This window comes from Argiope bruennichi, chromosome 8, assembly GCF_947563725.1.
Source record: "Argiope bruennichi chromosome 8, qqArgBrue1.1, whole genome shotgun sequence".
Classification (NCBI taxonomy): domain Eukaryota; kingdom Metazoa; phylum Arthropoda; class Arachnida; order Araneae; family Araneidae; genus Argiope; species Argiope bruennichi.
The window spans coordinates 14,540,736-14,552,344 of NC_079158.1; positions in this window are offsets into that span (position 1 = coordinate 14,540,736).

The window sequence follows — 11,609 nt, forward strand, 5'->3', positions numbered from 1 at the left end:
TAATGTGAGTTATGAGTTTATTAACTGTTTTATCAATTGTAATGCTCTCATAAACAATAACTGCCACTTAATAAATCATTTCGAGAATTAAGAATGATAATTTTAACCATGTAATGTCTCGATCCTGACTGATCAAATAAGAGAGTAGTATAACAAACAATTTCTTTATTTACAGCCTTATATGTACACAAAAACTTGTTCTCATCTAGGTTAATATAATTTACAAAATTTACACAACAGTTGAAAGTTAATCATGAAGTAGTTTCTCGATCAATTCGGAGAATAAACATCATAAAAAAAACTCTAACGCTGTTAGCGTAAACGGCTACTGCAAGGGTAGCTCCAAAAATCCACCGATCTTTATCGGGTGGATCTTAACACAGAAGCTCGAATCGCACGGAGCTTCTCACGAAACCAAGAATACCTTCGAACACTTGCATCTCTCCGAATCCACCTTAAAACGGCCCTCACTGTTCTCTTCCTCTTCAAAAATTACCGCATTTATTTCTATCAATTCTTTGCCTCTCATTTTCTCATTGGTGCACTTAAGCTCCTTATCCCCCAATAGTTGTTCAGCAATGCTCCCTCAATGATCTCCTGTCGATCGTGGGAATGTCCTTTAATGATTCATCTTTGTAACTGACCTTTTCCGAATACATGTTATAGTCCCTTCATAATGGAAAAAAGTTTAACATTTGGATGGTTTGCCGTTCGTCTTCCTTGAAGATATAATGGATCTCTTTCAAACGACTAAACGCACATCTGGTTATTTATCTGGATACAACTAATGACCAGACATAATGATTCCACTGGCGAAGAGGATTCCCCCATCTGGCAGTCTGGAGGCACTTACAATGTGTGTGTGTGTGGGGGGGGGTAACAGATGACGGCACATCTAGCCGGAATGCCGATTATCAGGTGTAGGAAATGTGAAAACGTTGCAATAAGAATAGCCGAATTGGATAAAATCAATCGCATCAAAGAAAACGAATAAAGATACTTGTCTATAATTTATTTCAAGAACAACAACTTAAACATTTTAACTGTTGTTGTCTATCGACAACTATTCCTGGACAGTTCACTTATATATTTACTTTCGTATTTATATTGTCTTTCAAAATTTGTTGAAGGATTCTTTTTCTTTGTTAAATTATTCTTTCGTGTTTCAAAATATTAAGCATTTGAATCATTTCTACTTTCATTGGAGGTTTTTTTTCAAAACATTAGTTTCTATTAGATTCATCCACTTTCCCAGTTTGGTCTTACTTGCAGTAAGCTAATGAATTTTCAAAATTTATTGTGAAGAAAATCTATTTCTTCACAATAGATATAGAAGAAATAGTGATAGAAGAGGCTGCGAAATTTTCAGTTGCTCCTAAACATTGTGTGGATTCATTTTTAAATAAATTTTCATACATGTTATGAATTTCAATATTATTTATAACATTACAATCAATTTTTTTATCCATTTCTTTAATTATTCAATCGTGTGTAGTAGAGGTTTGTGGTAGTGCAACTTTTGCCCACTCTCTTCTGCATATTTGGATAAAATATATCTTTATAAAAGTTATACATTTTGAATAGTTTTTACATTCTTAAATTAATGAGGAGTTTTATATTCTGAGTTGTAAAAATCTAATTTTGTAACATCCCTTGGTTTTTATTACTTTTGAAAGTGCGCCTTCTTTCAGTCTAGAATTAATTAAATTCATTTAAAAGGAATTTCGATCAGTTTTACGCCCTTAACTATTAACTATTAGAGATAAATAAAGTACAATTGATATCATTAAACACATTTTTGTAAAGAAAATAAATTGGATTCATTGTTTCTTGACATTTTAATTTATTTCCTTTCCGTTAGTGACATATCATTAAAAGGGCATTTCTTTTCTTTAAAAGAGAAGGGAATAAGGAAAGATTAATTAAACGATTTAAATATAGAAGTTGTTTGTGTTTAAACAAATTATTTATAGAGTTTGAAATTTAATATGAAAAATGACAGTATCATTTTTATCGGAACAATTTATGATGATTTCTTTGAGAGAAATAATTTTCCAATATTCTTGTCATGTCTTAAGCTTTTTTCAAATGCCTTTTTAAATTCAAAAGGTTTTTTGCCCTTAGTTACAACTTTTAAATTGTGTCGTGCCTTGGAGGTATTTATTAGGATAAGATTGTGTTTCCAGCAGTATCCTGTAACTCAGGCAGTACATAAAAAACTATTTAAAAAAGTAAAAAAGAATTGAATGTTTCCCTCTACGATTTCTTGCTCGATTGATCAAATGGGAAATCATTTGTCACTTGATAAGGCGGCAAAAAGTTTCAACACATGTTACGAAAAGGAAATTGCGAATAAAACTTAAATTCGTCTGGAACACTTTGTGTAGCGAGAAAACTATAAAAGATAATAGAAAAAAAAATGTCAAGATAAAGAATAAAAGTCAGACTAAATGGGTTCTTTTACTTAATGTATTCAAGTTTAGTATGTAGTTTAGAATCTACTTCTTGCAGCAGTTTTATCACATATCAGTATGATATCAAATATCGGTGCCTTTCTTTTTCACTCATTGGTGATATGATTCATTCAGAGTCTGTAGGTTTATCTGTTTCGTAACAAATCTGATTAATATATTATAATCATTTCAGGCATAATATTCTTTTTTTTTTAGCTTTAACAACATCTGTTTTGCACAGTTTTATCTTGTATTTTCACTTTTGCTGAGCTTGCAATGTATCCAAAGTTTAAATTACAGGTACCTTTATTGTAATACTAGAAAATGGGTATACTTTGTTGCTCGATGATCTCGTATCTATGTTCATTAATGGTTAATACATAATCGTCTTCCGTTATGTGTCATTATACAGTTTATTGCTCAATAACCTCATAACTATATTCATTAATGATTAATATATAATCGCCTTCTGTTATAGGTCGTTATATAGTTAGTTGCTCAATAACCTCATAGCTATATTCATTAATGATTAATATATAATCATTTTTTAATCGTTAATTGTACAATTTGTTGCTCATTCACCGCATAACTAAGTTCGTTAAGGATTAATATATAATCATCTTTCATCATCATCTTTAAAAAATGTACGTGGTGGCCACATTTCTCGTTATTCAAAGCCTCTGAAGACACTACGCTCCATGTTTCTGCCATTCAAAATCGTTCATTGCATAATTCCTTCAAATCTATTTTATGCTTATTAAGCTACATTATTGCTAGTTTCATGATAGAATGAGACAAAGCATCCAAAATTTTCAAAATATGTATAAGAAAAGTCATTCCATCATTACATACTTGGATCTGTAGTCCTCAATCTGACATGAATGGGCTTTTCCTTTTTATGCGTTTGTATCCGAGTCATTTAAGATTGGAGCAGGTTAAAAATATTTTGCTTATAGTTTTCAGCCAGAAAAACAATCCCTAAGGAATAATTCTATAAGTGTAGATTTGAATTCTAACATTGGAAACTGTCTTTTATATTATTAGGTGGAATTAGATATACCTCTGATTCTAATGGAAGAACAATAGTTATCCAGCCACCCGCCCACTGGTGTGGTGTGGGAGTTTGGAGAGGGGGTGCCAGCTAAGTTGTGGTTCTCGTCATCTGACAGCGGTTCAAAATTATGAGGTCCGTCTCAAAATAGCTCTAGTGCTGCTTTGAAATGGGAATTTAATATAAAATTAAACCAAATCATTTACCCCTCAAGAGCAATGAATCTGTTATGAATTCTTTCTAATAATTATATTATGTATATTCTTTTAATGTGTATTCTTTGATTCATAAAAGCTCATACATTGAGGCATACAAGAAAAAAAATCTGTTTAGACTGTAATTTTTTATTTTTAATAGAGAATGAATTACTATATGACATGAGACAACGATTAAAAATTTAATGAATTTTGATGATATAATTTACTTCTGTCACATTTAATTTATAATTATATCGTTAATATTAAATTTATTGTGTATATATTTACTTAACATCTTTCCTAGTCAGTGACCTTCAAGATAAACATTCATAATTCTAAGGATATTTTAATAACCAATAATCAAATCTTTAGGAAATCCCTATAATTTATGCTAATTTTTATTTTAAACTTAGTACACTTACTATACCAGTATGTATGTTTACCCCCCCATTAAACTCTACATCTTTTCGTGATTTATTTACCCCATTAACAAGCTTGCCAACAGTGCAATAATTAATGCTTTGAGCATCTCTGTTGACTTTCTAAAGGGTGTTTCTTGAAAATAAGAGCTTCATTAAAAATTGTGTTTGGGTAATCATGCGTTTCGACCTAAAGTGAACATGTAAATATATGCACTATATATTACTTATATAAATATTATATAACACATTGCTCAATGGCAGAAAAGCGGATGCATCCTTAAAATCAGTAGCAGTGGTTTTCCCAAAACGTTTTCACATACTCGCTAATAACAGTTTAGGTGAGACCACTGCCACTGATTTTCCTCGAAAATGTCTTGTATGGCAATGACGTACAATACTCACGAATATTTACCTCTGGCATGATTTTAGCATTTTTACTGAATCTACTGACTAGTTTTTTTGTGAGTCATTCCTGGCTGGGAATTACTAATATCCGAAAATAAAATTAGAGTTTTAGACACGTTTTTCCCACTCGCTTAAACAAAAATTTAACTCAGAACTATAATTGTAATCACAAAATTACATACCAAATTTCATATATTTTTGTCTCTACTTTTCTGAGTTATTGCGTTTACGAGCATCTGGAAGTATAGAACGACAGATGGTAAACGCGTAGTTGGATTTGGCTAACAATTTGATAGCTTCTATCTGTACTCCACTACACTAAAAATGTGAGACCCTTGTACCGAATTTTATTCATCTAGCTCTCTTCGTTTTGTAATTATTGTGTTAACTTATATTAGAACAGCCGATTAGACAGACTTTTTTTTTAATGAATTTTGCTCAAAATTTGATAGATATCAGCAAATTTGGTGTAAAGACCGTACAGAAAATTTCATCCATCTAGATGAAAGCGTATTTGAGTCATCTTTGTCACAGACAGACAGACGGACTGACATTTTCGAAAAGGTCTAAAAGGTCGAGATCCGTCAAAATCTCGAGTCCGAAATTTTTTGACCATTACGGTATTTTCTCTGCACCTCAGAAAGAGAAATATGAAAAATTAAAAATCTTAATTTTTGTTTTTAATACATACGATTGCTTGAAAAAATCGTAAAGCGAGAAGCATTGCGATATTTACTCATGTTTTGTGCTATATATTTTACAGATATGTTATTCAGTTACTGGATACGTTAAAGATTGCTTATTAAATAAACAAAAAGTAACTAAGAAGCTGGAATAGCCTGCTTGGTAGGTCCTTGGATTCGCATCCCTTGGGTTCTGAGTTCGTGACCTGCCGGCCGAAGACTTTCTCTGTACATGGTGGCTGGTAGACACAAAGTCCTCCAATATCACTAGAGGGACTGCATTAGAGGTGGTCGTTCTCTGATTCAGGTCTAAATTACGATCTGTCGATAAGTGAATGAAATGTATGAATGATGTCCACCCCGTGAAAAGGTCTGCGGCGCATCAGTAGCTAAGACGTACTCTTGGCCCTAGATGGCGCTACTCAAACAGGAGACGGTAAATCTTGGCTTAAAATTGCTGACATCGTCAGCGGTCTTGTCTATGACAAGTACCAAAAGCAACAAAAGACTAGTAAGTAATCTGCTTCTTCTTGCGTACAGCCGACCACCTCGCCACCACTGAACGTAGCAGTATCGACAGGATTTGTTGTGGCCGAACTAGTAAGTAATCTAGATATGGATAAGTAGATAATTATGATAAATTCTGGTATGCACTTTAGTGTACGGATTACTTACTAGATAAGTAATCCGTACCTCTGTGCTGTTAAGAGTATCCAGAAGGCTTTCTGACAGCTGCTTCATCCAGAAGATTACCTTAGAATAATTTAATTTTAAAAGTAATTATATTTCTCGTTTCTTAATTCAGATGTAGTAATGTAAAACACCAAATAAGATATAATTTTTTTTTTCTGAAGCGAAAATGGCTTTAGTCTATCTAATGAAATACACATATAAAAAAATTATCCATCTGAGAGGGGGAAATAGAGTTACCAGCAAAGAAATTTTGTCTTTCGCCTTTTTATTTCAATCTTATGATTAAATCGTCTGTTTTGTAGTCACCAAATTAATAATTGACTTTTTCTTTCCTTTAACAGAAAAAACACATGACAAAAAATTAACCAATACGGACACGATAATTGCATTTAGGTTTGGTGCATCGCATTTCGCTGGTAATTAAATAACCCTAATTTTATCCAACGAACACGATCGTAAAAGAAAATAAATAGCATCTAGTGAGATTAGATCCGATATATATATATATATTTTTAAATTTAAGCCGTTGTGAAAGAAGTAAAGAACATTTTTAATTCTGTCGATAGAGTACTTTTATTTTTAACTAGCAAACTAAAATTATTAATAAAGTTAAAGTCTTATACCCCTGGCAATTTCATTTTATATTTTAAAAATTATAATAGAATTTGGCAGTTTCTTTATTTATTTTTGTATTCTGAAACGAAAACACCTCCATTCTTTTGTGGAAGCAATAAAAAATTTTGTTGTTATTAATACTGTAATTGCTAATTAAAATCAATAATTTTCACTAAACTTATGGTTATCTTCAAAATTCAAGAAAACAATTATGGGCCTTTACATTATTTAACTGCTTCCAAAATATCTATGAAGTGATTATATATATTCCTTAAAAATTCACATTTCATTATTGTAATCACTGCTTCTTAAATAGAGTTAAAGCTTGATTATCATATTCTCAATAAATATTGACTATGCAGAAGTATCTCATTTCTCTCATTATTAAAAAAGTTACAAGTCAATAACGAATTTTTAATAAATAATTTATTCTTTGCATTTTATAACGCCAGTAAAGATTTTAATATTTTTACTATGGATCTTTCTAAACATTTGATAATTAGAAACTTACTAGATTTCAGTATTTTCTACAGAGATATAGAGAAGCCAAGTGATAATGATGCATAAAATGGCTATTATCATGAATCAATAAAAAGTTTCCATAATAATTCAACAAAACCTTTAATGTGATATATTTGGGCTTGCAGTCTTCGCAAAGTCATTAGAAAATAGGTAACACCCCCCCCCCCTCTGTTGCGACAAGCAAGCAAGCAAACAATTTTGTATAATTACTTTAGCTTGAGTGGCATCAACTTGTTTTATTGTTATTCTAAAATTACTTATATGCTTGTACGTCTAGTTGTTGTGAAGAATAAATGTATGCTTTACTAACGCCGTCGTCTTTAATATATGGTGCCGAAAACTCTATTTGAATCAGGACCGTGAATTTATACTTCCTGCTTTTACGAAATATCGGCAAGTTTACTTTCTTACTGAATTTTTTGTGTTTATACTTCGGATTACTGCAATGTCGACGCCGGATGAAACTGCAAACAAAATGGCGCAACTCAAGCGAAAACGGAAAACTATTCGCGGTAATATTACTCGTTTTTCTGTTGAAATAAATAACTTAAAAGATGATTTTTCAATTGAAGATGTGGAATATATTTGCAATCGTTTAACTACTACCTTAAATGAAATGAAAATAACGGATAATGAAATACACAATTTACTTTCTGATGAAGAATACGAAAACGATATTTTACAATGTGAAAGCTATAACGATAATGCTGAATTCGCGATTTTTAAAGCCAAAAAAATAATTCAAAATAAATTAGCGCCAACTGCTGCAACAAATAACTTTACTGATTTGGCTATTAATAACAACAATTTGGCGATGAATTTAAACCATTGCATTACAACGCCTGCTATTCAATCGTATACTGTAAAACTGCCTACAATTAAACTAGAACCGTTTAACGGCGATGTAGAGCTTTGGCAAAGTTTTTGGGAACAATTTCAATCTTCCATAGATAATAATCCAAATCTTTCAGTAATTGATAAACATGTTTTTTTAAGAGGCTATTTATAAGATGAACCAAAACGATTGGTAGATGGCATAAGTATTATTGCCGATACATATGAAGCTACTAAAAAACTTCTTATGGACAAATATGGCGACAAAAATAGAATCATTCAAGCTCATTTGGACTTTTTAGAAAATTTGACGCCAATACAAAATCCATCACCGACTTCACTAAACGAAGTTTTTATTGAGTGTAATAGAAGATTACAAGCTCTACGTGCCTTGGGAGAGGATGTTAATTCTTATGGCCGAATTTTAACGCCTAAAATTTTACGAGCATTTCCAGATGACATTTGCCGTCGTTGGATTATTTTTGCAAAAAGGCAGACAATTTCGGAAGGTAACATAACAAAATTAATACAATTTCTCTCGGAAGAAGTAGAAGGTGCACTTACTACTCTGAAAATTAGAGGTGAGCAGTCTGTTCAATATGATTTTAAACCTTCCACTGCTAACTTATATGTTAATTCCAAGAACACTAAGCCAATTAAAAAACGTTCTCCATTTTGTGCTTTCTGTGATACTAATGGACACTGGCCGCAAGACTGTAACATTGTAACTGATATAGATATTCGTAAACAAAAGTTAAAAAATAGTAATCGTTGTTTTTTATGCACTAACCGTGGCCATAACGTAAATAATTGCCCTCGGAAAGATAAAGCCCGTTGCTATAAATGCAAAAAAAGACATCATGTTTCCATCTGTAAAACTGTGAGAATCCAAATTTAACTACCATTCCAGTTACGTCTATTAATAACGTTGATATTATAATTCCCAAATTTACTCATCTACAAACTGCTCGAGTATATGTAATTGGCCCAACTGGTAAAACAAAAGTAACGCGGTGTCTCTTAGACGGTGGGAGTCAGTCTAGCTTCATTCATCCTAATTTGATCGACTTCCTGCAACTGGAAATCACTGGCTCAGAAAAATTGAACCTTCAAGCATTCGAATCCATTTCAACAAACACTGAAACGAGACGGAAGGTCAAATTTATCTTGTCAAGTATTTGGAGCAACTCAAAAATAAATATACAAGCATTTGAAAGTTCAAATACTTATGCCTTTCATCCATCTACTCCCCAACCTGTCTCTTCTTTTGCTCATAGTCAAAAGTTGAAACTTGCTGATCCATCAGACAGCTTAAACGACTTACCTATAGAAATTCTGATAGGTGCTGATTTTTATTTCGACTTCACAAATTCGCAATCACGAGCGACGGACGTCAAGCATTCTTGCAACTTATTTTGGATGAAGAGGATAGAAATTGTACTAGGTTCCTGTGGTTTAGAACAGAAAAGGATGCAAACGGAAAAATACATTTGCGAAATGAAATACTTACTTATCGTTTTTCACGTTTACCTTTTGGATTGACTTCTAGTCCCTTTTTGCTTTCTGCAACTCTTCGGGAATTAGCTAATATGCACTCTGATTCCTACCCTACTGCAGCTAAACACCTGGAGAATAATATTTTCATGGACGACTTTGTTATGGGAGTGGATACTGCTGAACAAGCAACAACTCTTTACCAAGAAATGCAAGATTTAATGACACAGATAAGTTTACCTTTGGCTAACTGGAGTACAAACTCCAAGAACCTACAGTCTATTTGGGAACTAAAGGATATCATCTTCAAATGCAATACGCAAGTATTGGGAATTAACTGGAATACCAAAGAAGACGTGTTTCATACAGATATAAACGAAAGTGTTTGCTGTTCCTGCAACAAAACGTTTACTTCTTAAAATTGTATCAAAGTTGTATGATCCTTTAGGCCTCTATGTACCAGCAGTAGTAGTTGGAAAAATTCTTTTTCAAACCACGTGGCTCATGGGAGTTCAATGGGACGAAATTCTTCCTCCAGACATTGCCGCAAGCTTTAACAGATGGGTATCTGAAATATCATCTTTAAACAAGATACATATTCCTCGCTGGATTGGAATTTCTGCTACTTCTCACATGAGTATCCATGTTTTTTGCGATGCTTCGGAAAAGGCCTATGGTGCCGCATTATACATTTGTTTCACTGAGCTTAACGAAACAAAGGTTCGCCTAGTTTGCAGTCGCAAAAGACTTTCTCCACTTAAAAAGGTGACACTTCTACGGTTAGAGCTTTTGGCAGCCTTACTAGGAGCTCGTTTACTTCACTATTTTTGCAAGGAAACTGGTTTAGAAAATCAAACATCAACACTTTGGAGTGATTCAACTGTTGTATTAAGTTGGATAAGAAATGATCCTAATCGATGGAAAACATTCGTATGTAACCGAGTCACTGAAATTCTTCAATACACTTTTCCAGCGCAGTGGCGACATTGCCCAGGCACACAGAACCCAGCAGATCATCTCTCCCGTGGTGTATTCCCAGCAGAATTACCATATCTAGAAACTTGGTGGAACGGCCCATGTTGGTTAGCACAAATTTCAGACGCCTGGCCAGTCCAAAACATTTTGACAAATGAAGAAAAATTATTAATGGTGGTAGGCTACAATTCGCACGAATATCAGTTGAACAAAGATACCCAATACTACTGGAGGGATCTCATTATTTTGTGCACTTGTTGATTAGACACACGCACATTCATCTACATCATTTGGGTGTTCGTGTAGTCCTTTCAGAATTACGCTCCGAGTTTTGGATACTCCGTGGTCGTCAAGCCATCAAGCTAGTGATTAAAACCTGTTTACCATGCAAACTGTCTCATGCTTTAAGTTCTAATGAAATAGAAGCCCCTCTTCCAGCTGACCGACTTACTCCTTGTATGCCTTTCGATACTACTGGAATAGACTTTGCAGGCCCAGTTTATATTAAGACCTTTAAACCTTCAAATACAGCTTACATTACGCTATTTACATGTTCTACTACTAGAGCCTTGCATATCGAACTTGTTTCTGACCTTTCTGTAGACAAGTTTCTTTTGGCCTTGCAACGATTTGTCAGTAGAAGAGGACTTCGACATACTATATATAGTGACAACGCCACTACCTTCCATGCCACAAACAAAGAACTCATTTTCCTATGGAATACATTGACTTCAACGAAAGTGCAGCAATTCTATGCTCACAATGGTATAAAGTGGAAGTTTATTGCACCACGAGCAGCTTGGTGGGGATGATGGTGGGAGCGACTAATAGGTCTAACCAAACGATGCCTTCGAAAATCCCTTGGTCGCTCATTACTAGATGAGGAAGCCTTAACTACGGTATTAGTGGGAATAGAAGCCTCACTCAACAGTAGACCCTTGATTTATGAGCGTGGTGAAAATGATACAGAGGAAGCTTTGACCCCAGCTCATTTCCTAACTGGTCGAAAGTTGACCATTGTTCCATCCGGACCTGAGTCAAGAAATGATAAGCTCACAAATATTTACCGGCAACAGCAAGACTTACTGGATACATTTTGGAAAAGATGGTCCAAAGAATATCTTTTGGAGTTACGTACATTTCATCAAGTACGAAATGTAAAGGAAACACCACGAGTACGAGTAGGAGACTTGGTCTTATTACAAGAAGATCTGCGACCACGACAAATGTGGAAGAAAGCTCTCGTGGTGAAATTAATCGATGGC